This window comes from Mytilus californianus, unplaced genomic scaffold (genome assembly GCF_021869535.1).
Source record: "Mytilus californianus isolate M0D057914Y unplaced genomic scaffold, xbMytCali1.0.p SCAF_1, whole genome shotgun sequence".
Taxonomy (NCBI): Eukaryota; Metazoa; Mollusca; class Bivalvia; order Mytilida; family Mytilidae; genus Mytilus; species Mytilus californianus.
In genome coordinates, this window is record NW_026262581.1 from 64,623,772 (window position 1) to 64,646,135 (window position 22,364).

The following is a 22,364-nucleotide window of genomic DNA, read 5'->3' on the forward strand; positions in this document are numbered from 1 at the left end:
GAAGTTACAAAAATGCTTATTTTTGGCCCCTTTTTGGCCCCTTATTCCTTTACTGTTGGTACCATAACCCCCAAAAACAATCCCAACCTTCCTTTTGTGGTATTGAACCTTGTGGTAAAATTTCATAGAGATCCATTCACTTAAACTAAAGTTAGAGTGCGAAAACCAATGTGTCTTCGGACGACGCCGGACGACGCCAGACGACGACGACGACGACGACGACAACGACGACGACGCCGGACGACGACGACGCCAACGTCATACCAATATACGACCAAAAAATTTTTAATTTTTGCGGTCGTATAAAAATGCTTTTTTTTGCCCCTTTTTTGGCCCCTAATTCCTAAAATTTTGAGGCAATTACCCCCAAAATCAATTACAGCCTTCCCTTTGTGATATGGAACCTTGTGGTACAATGTCAGAGAGATCCATACACTTACACACAAGTTATTGTCTGGAAGTTACAAAAATGCTTATTTTTGGCCCCTTTTTGGCCCCTAATTCCTTAACTGTTGGTACCATAACCCCCAAAATCAATCCCCACCTTCCTTTCGTGGTATTGAACCTTATGGTAAAATTTCATGGAGATCCATTCACTTAAACTAAAGTTAGAGTGCGAAAACCAATGTGTCTTCGGACGACGCCGGACGATGCCAGACGACGACGACGCCAACGTCATACCAATATACGACCAAAAAATTTTCAATTTTTGCGGTCGTATAAAAACTAAATACACGGTTAGATTCAGCATATTAAAGAACCCCAAAAATTCAAGAATAAAACCCCATTGAAATTGGTCAAGAAATAAGCAATTTATACAAAGTATCTTCTTTTGCACAATACTGTGCAATTAAATATTTCTTGCTATTGCGCAATACTGTACAATTGATAATTTCTTGCTATTGCGCAATATTGTGCTATTGGATATTTCTTGCTATTGCGCAATACTGTGCAATTGAAGAGTTCTTGCTATTGCGCAATACTGTGCAATTGAAGATTTCTTGCTATTGTGCAATACCGTGCAATTGAAAATTTCTTGCTATTGCACAATACTTATTATATAATAATTTACACATCCTGTTTGGTGTGTATCTCCTACCATATCATTATTATTTGCTTTTAAATATAAATCAGAAATAACCAACTTAAAATGGAAAATTTTAAAAGAAAAAAAAAAGAAAAAAAAGGAAAACCCCCCCCCCCCCCCCAAATTTTTTGAACCCCCTTATGATTCATCACCCCCAAACTCAATCCCAGCCTTCCCTTTGTGGTATGGTACCTTGCAGTACAATTTCAGAGAGATCCATACACTTGAACACAAGTAATTGTCTGGAAACTAGAAAAATGTGTTTTTTGGCCCCTTTTTGGCCCCAAATTCCTAAACAATTCGGGCAATTACCCCCAAACTCAATTCCAACTTTCCCTTTGTGATATGGAACCTTGTAGTACAATATCAGAAAGATCCATACACTTACACACAAGTTATTGTCCTGAAACTAGAAAAATGCTTGTTTTTTGCCCCTTTTTGGCCCCTAATTCCTAAAATATTGAGGCAATTACCCCCAAACTCAATTCCAGCTTTTCCTTTGTGATATGGAACCTTGTAGTACAATTTCAGAAAGATCCATGCACTTACACACAAGTTATTGTCATGAAACTAGAAAAATGCTTGTTTTTTTGCCCCTTTTTTGGCCCCTAATTCCTAATATTTTGAGGCAATTACCCCCAAAATCAATCCCAGCATTCCTTTTGTGATATGGAACCTTGTGGTACAATGTCAGAGAGATCCATACACTAACACACAAGTTATGTCTGGAAGTTACAAAAATGCTTATTTTTGGCCCCTAATTCCTTTACTGTTGGAACCATAACCCCCAAAATCAATCCCAACCTTCCTTTTGTGGTATTGAACCTTGTGGTAAAATTTCATAGAGATCCATTCACTTTAACTAAAGTTAGAGTGCGAAAAACCAATGTGTCTTCGGACGACAACGTCATACCAATATACGACCACAAAAATTTTTTTGCGGTCGTATAAAAACGGGACCCAAAATTAAAAATCTAAATACACGGTTAGATTTAGCATATCAAAGAACCCCAATAATTCAATTTTTGATGAAATCAAACAAAGTTTAATTTTGGACCCTTTTGACCTCAATATGAACCAATTTGATAGCGGGGTCCACAAATAAAAAATCTAAATACATGGTTAGATGCAGCATATCAAAGAACCCCATATATTCAATTTTTGTTGAAATCAAACAAAGTTTTATTTTGGACCCCAATTTGGACCAACTTGAAAACTGGGCCAAAAATCAAAAATCTAAATACATGTTTAGATTCAGCATAACAAAGAACCCCATATATTCAATTTTTGTTAAAATCAAACAAAGTTTAATTTTGGACCCTTTGGACCTTTAAATGTAGACCAATTTGAAAACTGGACCCAAAATTAAAAATCTAAATACACGGTTAGATTCGGCATAACAAATAAATAAATGTGGTCAAAGATTTTACAAATCTAATGCGCCATACTGGTCTTCCTTTATAAATATGCATTTCTTTAAACATAATTTAAAAGCAGTGTAAGGGAAGTAACCAAAACGTATTTTGATTACCTCCCTTACACTGTTTTAAATTATCTTAATTGTTCATTAACCATTACTTTATACATAATTTAAAAGCAGTGTAAGGGAGATAATGTCAATGATGTATTTGATTTATCTCCCTTACACTGCTTTAAATTATGTTTTGTACTAAAGTATTTGTCCATTAATGAGGACAACCTTGTTTTTCCCCCTTTTTTGCCCCTAATTCTTAAACGGTTTGAGCAATAACCCCCCAAAGCAAATCCTAACCATCCCTTTGTGGTATGGAAACTTGTAGTATAATTTCAGAGAGATCCATACACCGTTCCACAGTTATTGTCTGGAATCTAGAAAATGCTTATTTTTGGCCCCTTTTTGGCCCCTTATTCCTTAACTGTTGGTACCATAACCCCCAAAATCAATCCCCACCTTCCTTTTGTGGTATTGAACCTTATGGTAAAATTTCATAGAGATCCATTCACTTAAACTAAAGTTAGAGTGCGAAAACTAATGCGTCTTTGGACGACGACGCCGGACGACAACGACGATGCCAACGTCATACCAATATACGACCACAAAAATTTTTTTGCGGACGTATAAAAACAGTGTAAGGGAAGTAATCGAAATGTTGTATGTGGATTACCTCCCTTACACTGTTTTAAATTGTCTTAATTGTTCATTAACCATTACTTTATATATAATTTAAAAGCAGTGTAAGGGAGGTAATTCAAATGATGTATTTGATTTATCTCCCTTACACTACTTTAAATTATGTTTTGTACTAAAGTATTTGTCCATATAAAAATGCTTGTTTTTTGCCCCTTTTTTTGCCCCTAATTCCTAAAATTTTGAGGCAATTACCCCCAAAATCAATCCCAGCATTCCCTTTATGATATGGAACCTTGTGGTACAATGTCACAGAGATCCATACACTAACACACAAGTTATGTCTGGAAGTTACAAAAATGCTTATTTTTGGCCGCTTTTTGGCCCCTAATTCCTTAACTGTTGGTACCATAACCCCCAAAATCAATCCCAACCTTCCTTTTGTGGTATTGAACCTTATGGTAAAATTTCATAGAGATCCATTCACTTAAACTAAAGTTAGAGTGCGAAAACCAATGTGTCTTCAGACGAAAACGCCGGACACCGACGACGACGCCAACGTCATACCAATATACGATTGCAAAATTTGTTTGCCGTTGTATAAAAATTCACTTTTTAATTTTACCGTAATCAGCCTAGTATAGTTCTCACTGGTACATTGTCTGCACCCCCTTTTAGCCACAAGAATTCAGGTAAAAAACTTTTTGTAATCTAATGACACATCAGTAATTTCAAATCGTGTGTGATTGTTTTTGGTATTTTCATGGAAAAATCTGTTTTCCATCATCAATTAAAAGTTGAAAATGTGTGTAAATGATTCCACAACACTTCACGAGTATTGAAATAAGTCAAATTCACACAAACAAGACAATTGCGAAACTTGTGTATGTTTTAACTGGAAGTTCGAATAGCATGTATAAATTGAAAAAAAGTACTTAATAGATATCAAGAGAATACGACTTTGAAAGTAAAACAGTACCATCCTTAAGTAAAATAATGTTTAACATGTCTATTACACTAATGTTTGTAAGATCTGAAGATTAAACAAAACACATTCGTCAGTATGAAAACCAAAATGGAACGAATAACCGATAACATTTTGTAACTTATACATTCTTATGCATAAGCTGGTTCCTGGCTTACTGATACACTTTTATTGTTACGTTTAATTCAAGCAGATTCCAGTTTATTTCATGCAATGCAGTGAAAAGGAACAAGAAATTTGTAATGAAGCATTTAGTTTTGAAATTTGTCAGTTTATACTAGATTTGAAAAAAAGTTGCATTAATATGGATAAGGTATATCATTAGTTTTAAAAATGATGAGCGCTCTCAACAATTTCAATAACAAACATGGCAGAATATAAACAAACCTTGCGAAATAGAGTTTTTCGCTTGAGTGTGATGCTACCTGAATAGGGTTGGCATTGCAAAAACCCAGGTTTTATGAGTATTGCTCTATCCAGTGTGTTCATCCTGAATATCATTCCCCCTTTTTTATTTCTGGTCTTTTATATGTACACAAAATGTGTACGAAAATCATGTTTCACCAGAGAACAAAAGTGTACAAAAATCTGTTTTAGTAGTGAAAAATAAAGCTTATAAAACCCTTACCTTGTCATAACTCAGTCATATCAGAGTCATATCAAATTCTTTGCAAATGAATAATGTTTGAAAATAGTTTGATGAAATTTTGAGAGTATTGCATCATATGTAAAATTACATTTGTTATAGCTGCCTTTTTACTTTAAAAATGACATATAAAATGGGCTTGCCAGTTGGAAAATGGGACACTGGTTGTATAATTATCTCATCTCTGAAAGTATTTTAAATATTTATACAGAACTTTACATGTTTTTTTGTAAATTAACTGCTACAGTGAAGTTGGTGCAAGACATTTCTTTTGATATTCATTTACATCAAATTTATATGTACATTCAATCACAAATCACTGCCATAGTTTTCAAATTAAATTTTGTTTATCTTTGTTTTCATTTCAAAACATGTGAATTTAATCTACATTATGAATGTACTGATACAATATTTCAAATATAATGTCCAAGGTCAACAAACAGTCAGTGATAATGTTTGTCATTAATTATGTCAGCGTATGCATGTCTTTAAAAGATGTAAAGCTGAAACTTTGCTTGATGTTTACATAGTTGCTGTCAATATTAAGTCATGAATTTATGACTTTTAAATATAAATTTAATTCAAAAATGTCCAAAATGATAATTAATCTTCTTGATTACATGTAGGTAAGACTACTCAGCTGGTTTATATCATAGTTTCAGAAATTTTGCATGACTTGAAGACCTGTGACAAAATTGTCAAGTAACAACTTTTTCAGCTGTTTTTTTTTTCTTATAACTGCCTAGTTTTTCAATATTTTGGTGTTCATCTTGATGGTGAACATACACATTTCCCATTTTTGTAAAATTAGAACATGACCATTTATGTATTTTCATACCAGGTTAATATGACATACATAGAAACTTTGCATTTGTGATATTAACAAGCATTCTGAGAGTATTGCATGGCAATACATAGTCCCCTACTGGTTAAAAAATCATTGTACTGGAACAAAATGCTAACTTGATCTATAAGACTATAACTTGTCAAGGTGTAAACTATATAACAAATATCAAATCAATATCTTCAAGCATGACGGAAAGAAAGTGTGGAAATACTGATTATTTGCCTGAATTTTCCAAGTCTGAGGACCATAACACTGCAAAAAGATCATCCGAATGGAAAAAAATTGAACTTGATCTACAACTTGTCATGGTAAAACTATATACCAAATATCAAATAAATATCTTCAAGCAAGACGAAATAAATGGGGAATGTGTCCATGGGACACAGATAATGCCCCCGCTTGCATAAAACGTTATAAAGGGACATAACTCAAGAACTGTAAAAGTGATGCTACCCAAATTCATCTTGATCTGAGTTTTGTGGTAATAAGCATTGTGTATAAGTTTCATATCATTTGGTTGAGGCAAACTTTAGTTAGAGAACTGAAATGAAAAATTCATCATTTTTTTCATTTGTAAAGGGGCATTACTCTAGAATGGTAAAAGTGACGCCACCAAAATTCAAACTTGATCTGTGTTTTGTGACAATAAGCATTGTCTATAAGATACATAATATTTGGTTGAGGCAAACTAAAGTTAGAGAACGGAAACCAATTTCAGGATGTACAGACGGACAAGGGTATAACTGAATGCCACTCCGCTACGGCGCGGGGCATAAATAATGCGGAAAACTGATAAATTGCACCCAAGGACCATAACTCTGCATGAAATCATCAGACTGGAACAAAATTCAAACTTGATCTGTAACTTGTCATGGTAAAATTATACACCAAATATCAAATCAATATCTTTAAACATGACGAAAAAATGTGCTCCGCCTGGAGCAGCTGGATACGACCGCAGAGGTCGAACTCTGAACAGTTGGGGCAAGTATGGACACAATATTCAAGCTTGATACAGCTCTGGATAGTGATTAAATATTTGACACATTATAGATTTCTGACACAGAATAAATGTGGTTAGATAAGTTAAAAATTTGAAATGGGACATTTAATCTTCTTAATGGTCCAATATCCAAAATCTAATTCCATGGTTAGATTCTGCATATAAAAAAATAAATGGGGAATGTGTCCATGGAACAGATGATGCTCCCGCTTGCATATAACATTATAAATGGACATAACTCAAGAACTGTAAAAGTGTCGCTACCCAAATTTGTACTTGATCTGAGTTTTGTGGTAATAAGCATTGTTCAAAAGTTTCATAACATTCAGTTGAGGCAAACTAAAGTTAGAGAACGGTATAGTTTTGTCCAAAATCAGGACGTTGGTTTTTACATTGGAATTTTTTTTAAACTTATCATTTGGGGCACTTTGCAGCTTGCTATGCGGTGTGGGCTTTTGCTCCGTGTTGAAGCTGTAGGATGAACTATAATTGCTATTAACTTCAACATCATTTGGTCTCTGGTGGAGAGTTGTCATATTGGCAATCATACCACATCTTATTTTTATATGGCAAAAACGGTCTGTTTAAACAATTTTATTTTATGAATAATGTGTGATTATTGACAACATCACATATGTGCATTCAGGGCTCACGCTAGCAGGCGACTGGGGTGAAGAAGTCGCTTTCCCCGTTCGTCACTTCGCTTTGCCCGACCGTCAAAAGCGATATCTACTTGCCCTGGTTTTCACAATAGTAACTTTCGTCATCGTCAATTTTCAATTAATACCAAATCAATGAAACAGCAAGTTTTCATTTCTAAGTAAAGAAATTCAAGGACATAAACGATTTATTTCTTTAGAAAAGAGGTGAAAGTATTTACTTTACAGATTGGTTGTACAATGTATGTTATTTCATATAGACTAACTATTTATCACTTCCGGTACTTGTTACTTGAGAGCGTACATCAAAACATTCTGATTTTCGGAAAAATAAGTTTGTTTTTTCATTAGAACGTGATGAAAATTGCCTTTAGATAATGTTTAATCCATTTATTGCATTAAAAGCGTCATATTCTGTTCCAAATAGCTTGTCAAACATCGTTTATTTCGTAAATTTTCTTTGTCCGCCAGTGATATTACAGATCGGAGGCGGGATTCTTCGGAAGCAGACCAGCTATGAATGAAATCTGTATTCTTATGATAGTAACTCTGGACGCAAGAATGGCACAGCCGACAGCAGAATATGATTCCAAAAAGGAAAATTACACATTCCACACGCATTAACAGCATATTGGTTAGATCTCCTTGTTGAATGTATATATTTCCATGTATATGCATTGCTTCAATTCATTGATTAAAATTGCTCAACTTTGTTAACTTCATATATCTTTTTAATAAAAAAAACAATGAATTTAATAAACATGATAAACAGAATAGTTTTTTAATTGAATTTTAATTGATATATGATACCTTCTCTTCCTTTTTGATATAAAAAAAAGTTCTTTTTAGTGCTAAATATTTTGTTGGTATTTTCTGACAAGAGGACTTATATAAATATAACTGTGCAACTACATGTACAAATGTATATAATAAATGATTATTTAAGACATAAATTGAAACAACTGTTACTTTAATTGTATACTCTGGTATGAATTGAACAATACAAAAAAAGAATAGGATACACATGGCACTTTATATCATAGTAATAACCAAACATTGTAGTGTCGCCAGCAAACAATCATTTCTCTTTCATATCTCACCACTTCTCCCTATCAGTTTCAAAAAGAGAAGTCACTTCTCCCTATGATTCTGAAGTAGTGTGAGCCCTGTGCATTGCTTGAATTTTCTTCTAGTTACATAAATAAAGTTGAAAATAAAGTCAAGATTCAATAAAGTTTTTTTTATTTTAATTTATGAACCAAAGAAATAATTATTTTTATTTGTAAGTACCATCAGGATATAATAAGCTTCCAATGTTCATACATGATTGTTTATCAGCACCAGACCGTAGTGTATGTCCACTTAAAAATAGTTCCATCATCACATATATATATGTTTCTATTCAGTGATAACAATTTATTTACATCTTTTTCGGTACTGATCTAAATTCCAAGTTACAGTCAAGGAATCAACAGACAACACTGAGTTAAAAACATTCTAAAAAGAATTTTCTGCACGTATAATTTCTAAAAAAAACCATGGACGACGTGTTTTAGAAAGTATGAACGATACATCTTTTCAAGGTTTGGACGATTCATCCTATGAACGACGTGGCAGTATGGACGTCGCGTCTTGCATTGTAAAAAAAACATGTTTGTAAGTGAGTTGTTTAAATTGACATGGACAATAGATGGAAAAAAGATAACCAGGGGTTAAAAAATCCACTAGCCTGACACTAGACTTTTACACTTCGGGCAATTAAAACTTGTAACCGAATATGCCCGACGGACTAGTAACAAACAATTCTTGGCATTTCCAAAAAAAGAAGGTGGAAAATCCCCTCATCACTATTCTATCTTAGCCAATCAGATTCAATTACGTACGTCATCCGGGATTCCAAGAATTTGAACCGATTTTGTACATGTTTTAAAAATAGAACAACTAACTCTGGGTGGACCAGTATCATGTATTGATCGCAATTCACGTACTTTCAATATCAATTTCTCAGTACAGGGGGTATTGTACATTGCTTATGCCGAAATTTTCAATTAATGGTACTTGGGTGTATAATGTAATGATCGATATTGACCTTTCTTGTCGGACAGCTGTTAATTTGAGCTTGAAACCATGCACAAATTATTTCTAAACATTTTAGTACGGCCACCATAGGAACTTTGTCAGTTTCAAAACGAAAAACGGTAGATGAAGGGGGTAATGAGGCTGAAAATTTATCCCAAAAATATGTGGATAGTGTCCACATGTGGACACAGATGATGCCCCCGCTTGCATATCATATAGTTATAAAGGGACATAACTGAAGAACAGTAAAAGTGACGCTACCCAAATTTGAACTTGATCTGAGTTTTGTGTGTAAGTCTCATAACATTTGGTTGAGGCTAACTTAAGAAGGGAACAGAAACTAAAAATTCAGCAATTTTTCTATTTATAAAGGGGCATAACTCAATAATGGTTTAAGTGACATTACCCAAATTCAACTTGATCTGTGTTTTATCAGTGGAAGTCAAAATTAAACATTGCATTGTATAAAGCATTCATTGTAGTTGATTCAACTATAATCATGGACAAAGGAAGATAACTCCAATTTTAAAAATAAAATGCTTCGCTGGGCGCAGCTTGATACGACCGCAGAGGTCGAACCCTGAACAGTTGGGGCAAGTATGGACACAACATTCAAGCTTGATACAGCTCTGAATTTGGATTGTGATTAAATATTTGACACATCATAGGTTTCTGACACAGAAAGAATGTGGTCTAAGAACTTCAATTTTTTTAATTTACCTATTATGGTCCAATGTCCAAAATCAAAATACATGGTAAGATTCAGCATATCAAAGAACCCCATATATTCAATTTTTGTTGAAATCAAACAAAGTTTAATTTTGGACCCCAACTTGGACAAACTTGAAAACTGGTCCCATAATCAAAAATCTAAACACATGTTTAGATTCAGCATATCAAAGTACCCGAAGAATTCAATTTTTGTTAAAATCAAACTAAGTTTAATTTTGGACCCTTTGGACCTTAATGTAGACAAATTTAAAAAACGGGACCCAAAATTAAAAATCTAAAAACACGGTTAGATTTGGCATATCAAAGAACCCCAATAATTAAATTTTTGATGAAATCAAACAAAGTTTAATTTTGGACCCTTTTGACCTCAATATCAACCAATTTGATAGCGGGCCCACAAATAAAAAATCTAAATACATGGTAAGATTCAGCATATTAAAGAACCCCATATATTCAATTTTTGTTGAAATCAAACAAAGTTTAATTTTGGACCCCAATTTGGACCAACTTGAAAACTGGGCCAAAAATCTAAATACATGTTTAGATTCAGCATATCAAAGAACCCCATATATTCAATTTTTGTTGAAATCAAACAAAGTTTAATTTTGGACCCCAACTTGGACCAACTTGAAAACTGGTCTCATAATCAAAAATCTAAACACATGTTTAGATTCAGCATATCAAAGAACCTCAAAAATTCAATTTTTGTTAAAATCAAACTAAGTTTAATTTTGGACCCTTTGGACCTTAATGTAGACCAATTTAAAAAAACAGGACCCAAAATTAAAAATCTAAATACACGGTTAGATTTGGCATATCAAAGAACCCAAATAATTCAATTTTTGATGAAATCAAACAAAGTTTAATTTTGGACCCTTTTGACCTCAATATGAACCAATTTGATAGCGGGCCCACAAATAAAAAATCTAAATACATGGTAAGATTCAGCATATCAAAGAACCCCATATATTCAATTTTTGTTGAAATCAAACAAAGTTTAATTTTGGACCCCAATTTGGACCAACTTGAAAACTGGGCCAAAAATCTAAAATCTAAATACATGTTTAGATTCAGCATATCAAAGAACCCCATATATTCAATTTTTGTTGAAATCAAACAAAGTTTAATTTTGGACCCAACTTGGACCAACTTGAAAACTGGGCCCATAATCAAAAATCTAAACACATGTTTAGATTCAGCATATCAAAGAACCCCAAGAATCCAATTTTTGTTAAAATCAAACTAAGTTTAATTTTGGACCCTTTGGACCTTAATGTAGACCAATTTAAAAAATGGGACCAAAAATTAAAAATCTAAATACACGGTTAGATTCGGCATATCATAGAACCCCAATAATTCAATTTTTGATGAAATCAAACAAAGTTAAATTTTGGACCCTTTGGACCTCAATGTGGACCAATTTAAAAACGGGGCCCAAAATCCAAAAACTTAATACACGGTTAGATTCAGCATATTAAAGAACCCCAAGAATTCAAGAATAAAACCCCATTGAAATTGATCAAGAAACAAGCAATTTATACGAAGTATCTTCTTTTGCACAATACTGTGCAATTGAATATTTCTTGCTATTGCGCAATACTGTACAATTGACAATTTCTTGCTATTGCGCAATATTGTGCTATTGGATATTTCTTGCTATTGCGCAATACTGTGCAATTGAAGATTTCTTGCTATTGCGCAATACTGTGCAATTGAAGATTTCTTGCTATTGTGCAATACTGTGCAATTGAAAATTTCTTGCTATTGCACAATACTTATTATATAATAATTTACACATCCTGTTTGGTGTGTATCTCCTACCATATCATTATTATTTGCTTTTAAATATAAATCAGAAATAACCAACTTAAAATGGAAAATTTTAAAAGAAAAAAAAAAGGAAAAAAAGAAAAAAAAAAAAAAATCCCCCCCCCCAAATTTTTTGAACCCCCTTATGATTCATCACCCCCAAACTCAATCCCAGCCTTCCCTTTGTGGTATGGTACCTTGCAGTACAATTTCAGAGAGATCCATACACTTGAACACAAGTTATTGTCTGGAAACTAGAAAAATGCTTATTTTTGGCCCCTTTTTGGCCCCCAATTCCTAAACGTTTCGGGCAATTACCCCCAAACTCAATTCCAGCCTTCCCTTTGTGATATGGAACCTTGTAGTACAATTTCAGAAATATCCAAACACTTACACACAAGTTATTGTCATGAAACTAGAAAAATGCTTGTTTTTTGCCCCCTTTTTGGCCCCTAATTCCTAAAATTTTGAGGCAATTACCCCCAAAATCAATTACAGCCTTCCCTTTGTGATATGGAACCTTGTGGTACAATGTCAGAGAGATCCATACACTTACACACAAGTTATTGTCTGAAAGTTACAAAAATGCTTATTTTTGGCCCCTTTTTGGCCCCTAATTCCTTAACTGTTGGTACCATAACCCCCAAAATCAATCCCAACCTTCCTTTCGTGGTATTGAACCTTATGGTGAAATTTCATGGAGATCCATTCACTTAAACTAAAGTTAGAGTGCGAAAACCAATGTGTCTTCGGACGACGCCGGACGACGCCGACGACGACGACAACGACGACGCCAACGTCATACCAATATACGACCAAAAAATTTTTAATTTTTGCGGTCGTATAATAACTTGATATTTAGAAGAAAATAAAAATTTTGCAATTTTTTCCCTTTATAAAGGGGCATAACTCTAGAACGGTTGAAGTGACGCCACCAAAATTCAAACTTGATCTGAGTTTTGTGGTAATAAGCCTTGTGTATAAGTTTCATAACATTTGGTTGAGGCAAACTTAAGTTAGAGAACGGAAACTAAAAATTTTGCAATTTTTCCATTTATAAAGGGGCATAACTCTAGAACGGTTAAAGTGACGCCACCAAAATTCAAACTTGATCTGTGTTTTGTGAAAATAAGCATTGTGTATAAGTTTCATAACATTTGGTTGAGGCAAACTCAAGTTAGAGAACGGAAACCAATTTTGGGACGTACGGACGGACGTACATACGTACAAGGGTAAAACTTAATGCCCCCACCGCTACGGCGGGGGCATAAAAATGCCAAATACGACCAGGAAAAGCGGAAAAAAACATTTATAGTGTCATGGACAGAAAGATTCCCCATGGGCAAGGTCGACTGTTACTGATGATAAACAAGAGATGATGTTTTGTGAATATTGCCGTTATTTTCCTGATCACGCTGATAAAAAGTCTGCTTTGTATGTGGGAACAACAAATATACGAATTGAACCACTGGTTTCACATGACAAGATCAATGAACATGTTTTCTGTGTCCGAAAATATTTAACAACCCATAGTACAAGGGATATCCAAAAAGATGTCTAGAGATCCTTGTTATAATTAAAAAAAAATTTATTTGATTTATTTTATCAAATACCGTGTATAATGCCACATTCAAAACAAGGGACACCCACTCTAAATTTGTAAGGTATACTCGGGCTAGCAGCTCTTTCAACAGGGCTAGTAAAATCCTGCTACCAATAAGTCCTGGGCTAGTGAGCTGTAACAAATTTTTTTAACCCCTGATAACTGCACAACAATAGATGATTTGAAATTAGTAAATGAATAGACCATAGCAAATGCGAAATTCAGGTGTTTGTTTATTTTGGCACTATCAGGGAAACGGAAAAAAAAGGAATTTCAAAATCAAGACAAGTTTAAATTTTCTGAAATGTAAAATGCATTTGAAATTTAATTATCTAGTTCCTGCCATGCCTTAAAACTTTACCAGAGGCACAACTAGCTAATTTTATTGTTTGTACCATTTTGTTCAAAATATTGGTTGTCACTAGCTCTCCATTACCAATGAAAATGTATGTCAGTCCTAAAGGGAGACAACTATAAAAATGGATCTCTAATTACAGGAATTGGCAAAGACTATTCACACATTCTACAACACATTTTTCCCAATAACCTAGGGCCCAGGCCCCACTTTTAAAAAGTTAGGACAATCACTGCATCGGTCATGATCTGATTTTAAACCTACATTTTGACGAGAAGTCTACTGCTCAAAGGTTGTTGTGGCCATTTCGAAAATTGGACAGGGCTGTCAGACATAATTTTACTAGTGGACCATCTAAAGAGCCTTCCTATACCAAGTTATGGTGCATATAATGTTTAAAGGGATATTTTCCCGGTTTATATTAATTTGGTCACTGCCACATTAGTGAAGAAATCTGAAAAATCAGTCTCGTATTCTTCACTTCTTCGTTATGTGTGCCTATATATCAATTAAAGGCATGAGTTCATTCGGAAAACCGTTACAGTTGCACATCTAACGTGTATAAAGTTGATCATGCAAATGTCACATGTTTGAAAGTGTCAGGTTATCAGCTTATAATTTTCTAAGTCTAAGACTAATATTTTACCTGGACTGACGGCTCACAACCAACTGAAACCTTTTTCGGCGTAATTTTGTCTACTGTATGTAGACCTCAGTGAAAAATTCAATCCCTACGAGATATTCCCACACAACCCTGTTTGACGTTGGTCGTTTCTGTTTCTTGCGACCATCCAATGCAATGTTCAGCGGAAATGAAACTTTGCACCTTCTGACGGAAGTGCTTATTTTAGTAACAAGCGGATGAATATACACATAATATATTACCAGATTAAGTAAGTTTATTTTAAACATTACACGAAATCTATCACTTCTAACTCTTAATATGATATATATTTTTTTATTTTTGCAAAAAATACAAAAAAAATAATAATCTAATATTTAATATGGGAAATTTAACTGCATGGGGGTCAGTACGGGGGTTACGTTAGAACGGTCCAGGCGGAAATTTTTTTTTTTTATCTTATGTTAGTAAATAAGCAAATAAGTAATGTCTCTTCCCTGAGGCCCTCTGACAAATTATTGTTGAAAAACTAAATAAAATATTACGAATTTATATACATGTAACAGAGTCATATATATGTTTAGTAATAAGATCCAGGTGGATACAAAATATATAAAATAATATTTAATTATTATGAAATTATTGTTATAGTAAGTTATGTAAGACACATGATGTGTTAGGCTCTGATCCTGTCCATAATATGATAGTATTATATTAGGATCTAGTTTTTCTTTTTTCCAATCATATTATGCTTAATATTGTTGTAAATGATGCCCTTTATGGGTTCTCGATTAGATTAATAAAATTCTTATCTTATCTTATATGTCTCTACACGTAATAATGAAATATATACCAAAAACACTACTGTTGTGACGGAAAATAAAGTCCACCATAAAACAATCAATCGGCCAGAAATTTTCATTATATTGAGACCTACTTACTGTCCATTTACATCAAAACTGTCAGACAACTTCTCATAGGAGTATGATTGCCCTTAAATGACGAATGTTTCCATTTTTTTCATTTTTGCTTATCATCTTGATATATCAATAGAAACTTTAAACAACAATAATGATCAGCAAGACAAGATCTACAAATTAGTCACATGGTCGAAATGGTCAGACGACTCCTTATTGGAGTTATTGCCCATTAATGATGATTATTTGTTTGACTTGATGCCTTATATCTGAAAAAAACCATAATAGAAAGGGACGAACTTTAAAACGCAATAGGGATCAGCAAGACAAGATTTACTAGGCAAATCAGTAAAACTTTCAGAAATCGTCAGTCGACTTCTTATTGGAGTTCTTGCTCTTTAATGACGATTTTTACCAATGTCTAGTGTCCATGCCAAGAAATCCTCGCTAAATATTCCGGTCGACCTCCTACGACATCCATTAGTAGTTAAAGATTTGATTTCATTCAATAAATTAATTTATGACCCGCGTGTACGTCTCACTTAAAACACAGTCATATACCAAATGGTCAAAATTAATCATCCATGTAATTTGCTCTATGGGATGTTTGCCGCTGAAAATTTCAACGGAGGCAATTTCTTGGCATGGGAGAAAGGAAGAAAGACCATTCACAATTTGTCTTACATTTGTTTTTCTCTCTTTCAATTAAATAAAAAAAAATTAAACCTTTCAGATGTAGAGTTCATAAGAAGGAAATATTCCCTGTGGAACACCCCCCCCCCCTTTTTTTGTGCTCTCTATTTTCAATCCTCTAATCTAATTAAAATTAAAACTTTGATTTCTAACCGATCTATTCATGTACCGGACCGGCAACTTTTTTTATTTAATAAGAAAATCTACAGTGCCGTTATACACATGCATGTTGATTGCTTGGAGTCCCCGCCCGAAAAGAAAGAAATAGTCTAACTCCAAGATACTATATTCCTGAATCACGTGATTTTTACTACGTTGAGCTTAAATTAGAATAAATACCGAATATGGAAAATGAAACTACAATTCATAACATAAAGTCCGTTGGCAAATAGAAGAAAAAGAAGATTATTTTTAGCAAAGGGTACCGGGGTAATCCTCTTTGTGTTCAAAATATACATGAAATATTTGCCACTGCCCCTTGTCTCGGTTCTATGAATGTTTACCCTGAGTTTTCTATCTGTTACATGCCAAGAAATCCTCGCTAAATATTCCGGTCGACCTCCTACGGCATCCATTAGTAGTTAAAGATTTGATTTCATTCAATCATGTGCAAGAATATGTCACATTTCCAAGCGAGATAACCCAATCTGTTTATATTGGACAGTAGATAATTAACGATAACTCTTAACTCCTTCCAATAGATGTCGTTGCATTTACTAATCTTGTTAAATACAACAGAGACATGTCTCTGATAAAAATTAATTAGCGTCTTCACGGGAGTTATAAATTACGATACTGGAGTTAGTGGTCTTTAAAAGGAATATGATATTGAGATCAAAACCTCGTCGAGATTATAAATCAATGTACGAAGGGGGAATTATTTTGAAAAATTAGGGAAAAAATCCATAATTTTTGTTAATTGATCTTGAATGATATTTTTTTTAACAAACAGTCATAAAAGTATCTCATGAGTTTTGATGTTCATATATCTTAAAAAATACCATTTAGGAGGTTATATGACATCCTTGTTACCAACAAATTTAATATTTTCATTTGTCCTTATGCAACAGAGCTGACGACGAAATTGGTACCGAACCGTAGCTTATTGCAGTTTAATCACAATTAGTAATGAAATAATTATATGGCATAATATCAGCTGTATTTTTTATGAACATATTAACACCAGCAAACACAAGTTTGTCCTGCTTTCTAACAATAGGCTATATACATTCATTCATTTTAGTACATCATTCATTTATGCCTTGGACAAATAATTTGCTTTAAAATGATGCTATATCTATGTCTTTGAAGAAATAACTTGCAAGCTAGATGTTTTTCATTTTTTAAATGTTTTATGTAAAAACGGCTAAACATATCTCAACCATCTTTAGTTAGGTAAGGCGTAAGCAGACAAAAAGGTTCAATAAATCAAATTTAGACAATTGGTGAAAATTAAAGATATAAATTCTTAGACTAAATAATTAAAGAATAAGTCATTCAACAGTTAAAATATATTTTTATTGATATTGATAAGTAGAGCTCTCTCTCTGATTGATAAGTGAAGATTTATCAATTGTAATAACTAAAGACATCATCATGAAGCGAGTTAGGTCGCAAGCGCTTTTATAGTGGGTCTCCCTTTTTACCCATCAAAAATTTTCTAACGGCTATCAGTGCGATTTAATACTAACAGTATTTATATCTGATGTCCCTCTGTCCTTATTTTCAACAGTGCAAGAAAGGTTTAAAATTTGCCTGAATTAAGTCACGGATAAAAATTCACAGGACAATAAGGGACGACATCAAAAGTTCAATGTAGGATAAACAAACTTAATTCACGTAGTTTTTTCACTGATCCCCACCCCCTCTTAACTTAATTTGGGAAAAATTGATTGACCAATACAGATATATGTAAAATCGATGTCAAATAAACAAAACTTGCAGCAATTTTTACCCCCCCCTAAATAAATCGCCTTTAAAAAAAGCAATTTACATTGTTCATGAACAATTGATTATAAAAACTTGGGAAACATTTTTCTTGTTTGAGATTATTTTCCAAACAGCAAGAAAGATCGAAAATTTAAATTAAAAAAAAATCAGGGACACAAATTCGTCGGACAAAACTAAATTAATAAATATAAGTTAGTTTTTACGAGTCGTGGCATATGCACCAGACAAAGTGTGTTTTGAAATACAAGGAAAACCCAACATATCAACGAAGAAGGGCCTGTTTTGCTGTGCATAAGATTAAAACTTGTCACCAGGTCTTCAGCAATCGGCTTTTTAATATTCATTTATAATGGCAACACATTCATCATTATAACAGAAACAACATTCAATGTGTTGTAAGCGTTACATTTTTTCACACAAGAACATTTTGAACAGTGTATTTCTAAAATGACCGAGAGACAACTTACATGTGTTTTGTATTGCACCATTAAGTAATTAAAAAAAACATATATATAGAAAATGACAAATTAAAAGAAGAAATAAAAAAATAAAAGCAGCAAATTAAACTATCTATACATAGATAACACTAATCAATATACTTCCATGGTCAAACTAAAGAGCGAGGAACACGATTCCCTTAAAAAGAGTGATTTTAAATATTTTTTGCATTATAGTTTTCGAGTTCTCAAATTTGTTTTAATAGTTCCACCACATTGATGTAATGTCATTACAGGATGATACTTCCACAACAAACCGTGAATGTAAATTTACATTCATTATACATATGTCACCAATTAACACAAGTTGTATTGTATCAGATTCAATTTAATAAAACAAACAGTGGCATCCTGTTGAGCATATATAAGACATCGTAATTGGAGATAGGAAAGACAATCAAGCGACAGGGTGCCTGCTGATAATAAAATTCATTTGACAATATATCAATTTCGAACTTTTTTGATATACCACCTTTTCATTTTCTTTAAATATTATCGAAATACAAATGATGGAAAAATGTTTTACGGGTGAAAAAAAAATATTAAACAGCGAATCGTTTATTATTATTTAAATGTAAATGTATACTTTATCATTTATCATTAAATACGTTTCACCAAATATGAATAAAAAATATCTTTATAGTCTCTATTTTATGAAATTATACGAACTATGAACTATAATGAACAAGAACCCTTATAGTAAAACTCCATTATGTCCTTTGAACAGATGAGCTATCCCGACGAATACAATTTAATATAATTAAATATAATTTTATTTTGTATTCAATATTTATCGTTTTATTTGAACAATAAAAAATAGCCACAGTGAACACTTTGAATTTGAACTTATTATGTATTATTTCATTTATTTAAGAATAACCAGAATTTATTTTACATGTATAACAGTATAATCTCGCTAATGTACGTTGTTTTCGTGTATTTGTGTTGGTTATTTTTTTCAAAGACAACATTTCAAAACGCCGGAGACCTAAGAATTTCTTAATTTAAACTGACTTTTCTGACATCAAAATGTAGCTTATTGACAGGAGTATTCAACAGTATGTGTTAATAGTATTTCCTCCGCATATTAAGTGTGCTTCATTTTTTTTAGTTATTGCTGTCTCGTTTCTTTTGAGGTAATTCATCGATATTTACTGATGTGAGTAAGGGAATTTAGATAATGAAATTTCAAAAAATCGGAGACCTAACAATGAGATAAGATAAACTGGATTTTTTAATACCACCAGAAAGGTAAATCTATGTAGAATTCGGTCGTATGTGTTAATAAGAATTCAGATGATTAATAAAAATAATATGAAGACTTAATGAAGGGTACCCATTTATTTTCCCATTACTTTCTATGTTAATCGAACATCATTAAAAACATTGCACCCCGGGTGTCGCTGATAAGGGTAATCGGCCATTAGTGTCCTTCATTCTTGGGTATGAAATTGATTTATGACCCGCGTGTACGTCTCACTTAAAACACAGCCATATACCAAATGGTCAAAATTAATCATCCATGTAATTTGCTCTATGGGATGTTTGCAAAATTTCTACGGAGGCAATTTCTTGGCATGTTTCCCTATTATCTTGAACAATAAAAGATAGAAAGATACTAATTAATTTAAACAGTAAAAATGATCAGCAAGCAAGACAAGATCTACAACTTGTCAACATGGCAGAAACCGTCAGTCGACTCCTTGTTGAAGTGCTTCTCTACCATTTACCTTCATTTTCCAGTAGCAGTCGAAATTTCCACGACCTTCATCCCGGACGGCCTCTACTACAAGACATACTAGTACCTATTGTATTCATTGTTAATATGTTCTCGTCCTGAACATTGCCCAAGTATTTATTGTTAATTTGTTCTCGTCCTGAACATTGCCCAAGTCAGGAGCCTCTGGCCTTTGTTAGTCTTGTATGTTTTTTTTAAATTTTAGTTCATTTATAATATGTTTCGGAGTTTAGTGTGACGTCCATTTTCACTGAACTAGTAAACGTTTTTGTTTAGGGGCGAGCTGAAGCCCGCCTCCGGATTCGGGATTTTCTCGCTGTGTTGAAGACCCATTTGTGACCTTGGGCTGTTTTCTGCTTTTTGGTCGGTTTGTTGTCTCTTTGACACATTCCACATTTCCATTCTCAATTTTATGCATGAAATATTTGCCACTGGACGTTAAGCAATCAACAACTAATCAATCAATCTTTAATGACGATTTTTCATTTTTGCCTTTATTTTGAAAACTATAAAGAAAGATAGACACTTTACAAGTAATGATCAGCAAGACAAGATCTATAAATACGTACAATTTTGCTGAAATCGTTAAGAGATTCTTTATAGGAGTGATTGCCCTTAAATGATTTTTTTTTAAATCCTATTTTGTGTTTTGGGCAAAAATTAAAGAAGACAGAGAGACACTGTAATCAGAAAAAATGTATCAGCAATACAAGATCAACAAAAAAAGGGATGTTTGTCATGAGTTCTACTCTAGTCCACTATGTTGGAGAGTGACCATTGTTGATTGATTGTTGATTGCTTAACGTCAAGTGGCATCTATTTCATGCATGTTCAGGACGACTAGTGAGCGACACAAGCACTTTAGAACTTCTAGATTTTAAATGGGAATATTAAGATTTTGAACTGTATCAGAATTTTGAGAGAAAAAAAGATATATGACAATATCATGCTTTTCTCAGATATAGCTTTCATTAATTGTGAGTACTCTTAGATCGTTACTTTGTGTCTTTTGTATTTTTTCTACAATTATTTTCGTGCTTAATACCGACCTGATGAGTAAAGCGGCCGGAGTAGAGGCGGAAGATACCAAAGGGATATTCAAAACTAATTAATGGAAGAGAAATTGACAACGCCATGACAAAAAACTGCAAAACACTATAGATAGAAATCTAAAGACTGATCAACACGAACACCACACAAAACTGGGGTTATGTCAGATACTCTTTATTTGTTCTTATGTAGTGCTGTTGCACCACTGTCACAGATAAGGGAAAGGCTTGAGCCTGCGCCCACAAACATGTTAAGCCCGTCACATTCTTTATGCGCCTGTTCAAAGCCAGTGACCTATAATCCAGTGGATGTCGTTGGATGCTGTCTGCCATAATTTCTTTTCGTACGAATCGATTGTTTTTAGTACAAGTCAGACTGTTTATTTTTTTCTCTTTTGAATTGTTTCACAATTATCACAGGGTCTTTTATAGCTTATTTTACGGTATGGGTTTTGTTGGTCCGAGATTGCTCTAACATCTGACGGATTTTTATTACTTGTTGTGGCACGCTGATTAGCAAGCCCTAAAAGAGGCAGTCAGACGTCAGAGCAATGCGTGACTATGGTTTTGCTCACCGTGTTGAAGGTTATAAGGTGATCCAGTGTAGTGGTTTACATCCTTGGTCTTTGAATATAGCTGTCTTATTGACAATCATATACCACATTTCCTTATATTTATTTGAAGCATTTATTTTTCTAGAGATACAATTAATTAAAACTGATTGTGAAATAGAGGTAGATATTAAATGTATAGAAGTTATAGAACGCACTTAAAAGGCGCTTCAAATATTTTGCATGCTTTAAATTATGATTTCTCCAAAAACTTTCTTATAAATTTTGTTTAAATATGACATGATATTTCTATTAAGATTTGTAATCTATATGTGTCATCGGATTCATTATTTTCCAATTACTAGTATATACTCTTTGCCGTAAGTTATGGTTTAGGCTGTGCTTAGCAATAATGTCTTGTCAGATTGAGAACAT

At 33.3% G+C, this 22,364-nt stretch overlaps 2 protein-coding genes and 1 long non-coding RNA gene across 4 annotated transcripts in view; 1 reads left to right on the forward strand and 2 right to left on the reverse strand.

The window, feature by feature from the left end:
• LOC127706520 (uncharacterized) overlaps nt 1-13,176 on the reverse strand; it is an 81,344-nt gene extending 68,168 nt beyond the window's left edge. The window contains exons 1-2 of the long non-coding RNA XR_007984500.1: nt 11,029-13,176; nt 9,831-10,511 (exon numbers count right to left, since the gene is read on the reverse strand). This is a non-coding gene — a long non-coding RNA (uncharacterized LOC127706520). The remainder of the gene's footprint in view (nt 1-9,830; nt 10,512-11,028) is intronic.
• The window catches only part of LOC127706277 (ornithine decarboxylase-like), a 44,226-nt gene extending 29,517 nt beyond the window's left edge, over nt 1-14,709 (reverse strand). Inside the window, exon 1 of the mRNA XM_052210787.1 lies at nt 14,559-14,709. The gene's annotated coding sequence lies outside the window, so the exon portion shown is untranslated. The remainder of the gene's footprint in view (nt 1-14,558) is intronic.
• A 9-nt stretch (nt 14,710-14,718) lies between these two features.
• The window catches only part of LOC127706412 (regucalcin-like), a 32,550-nt gene continuing 24,904 nt past the window's right edge, over nt 14,719-22,364 (forward strand). Inside the window, exon 1 of one of the 2 annotated variants that reach the window (XM_052211017.1) lies at nt 14,719-14,805. The gene's annotated coding sequence lies outside the window, so the exon portion shown is untranslated. The remainder of the gene's footprint in view (nt 14,806-22,364) is intronic. The other variant, XM_052211027.1, reaches the window with a different exon arrangement.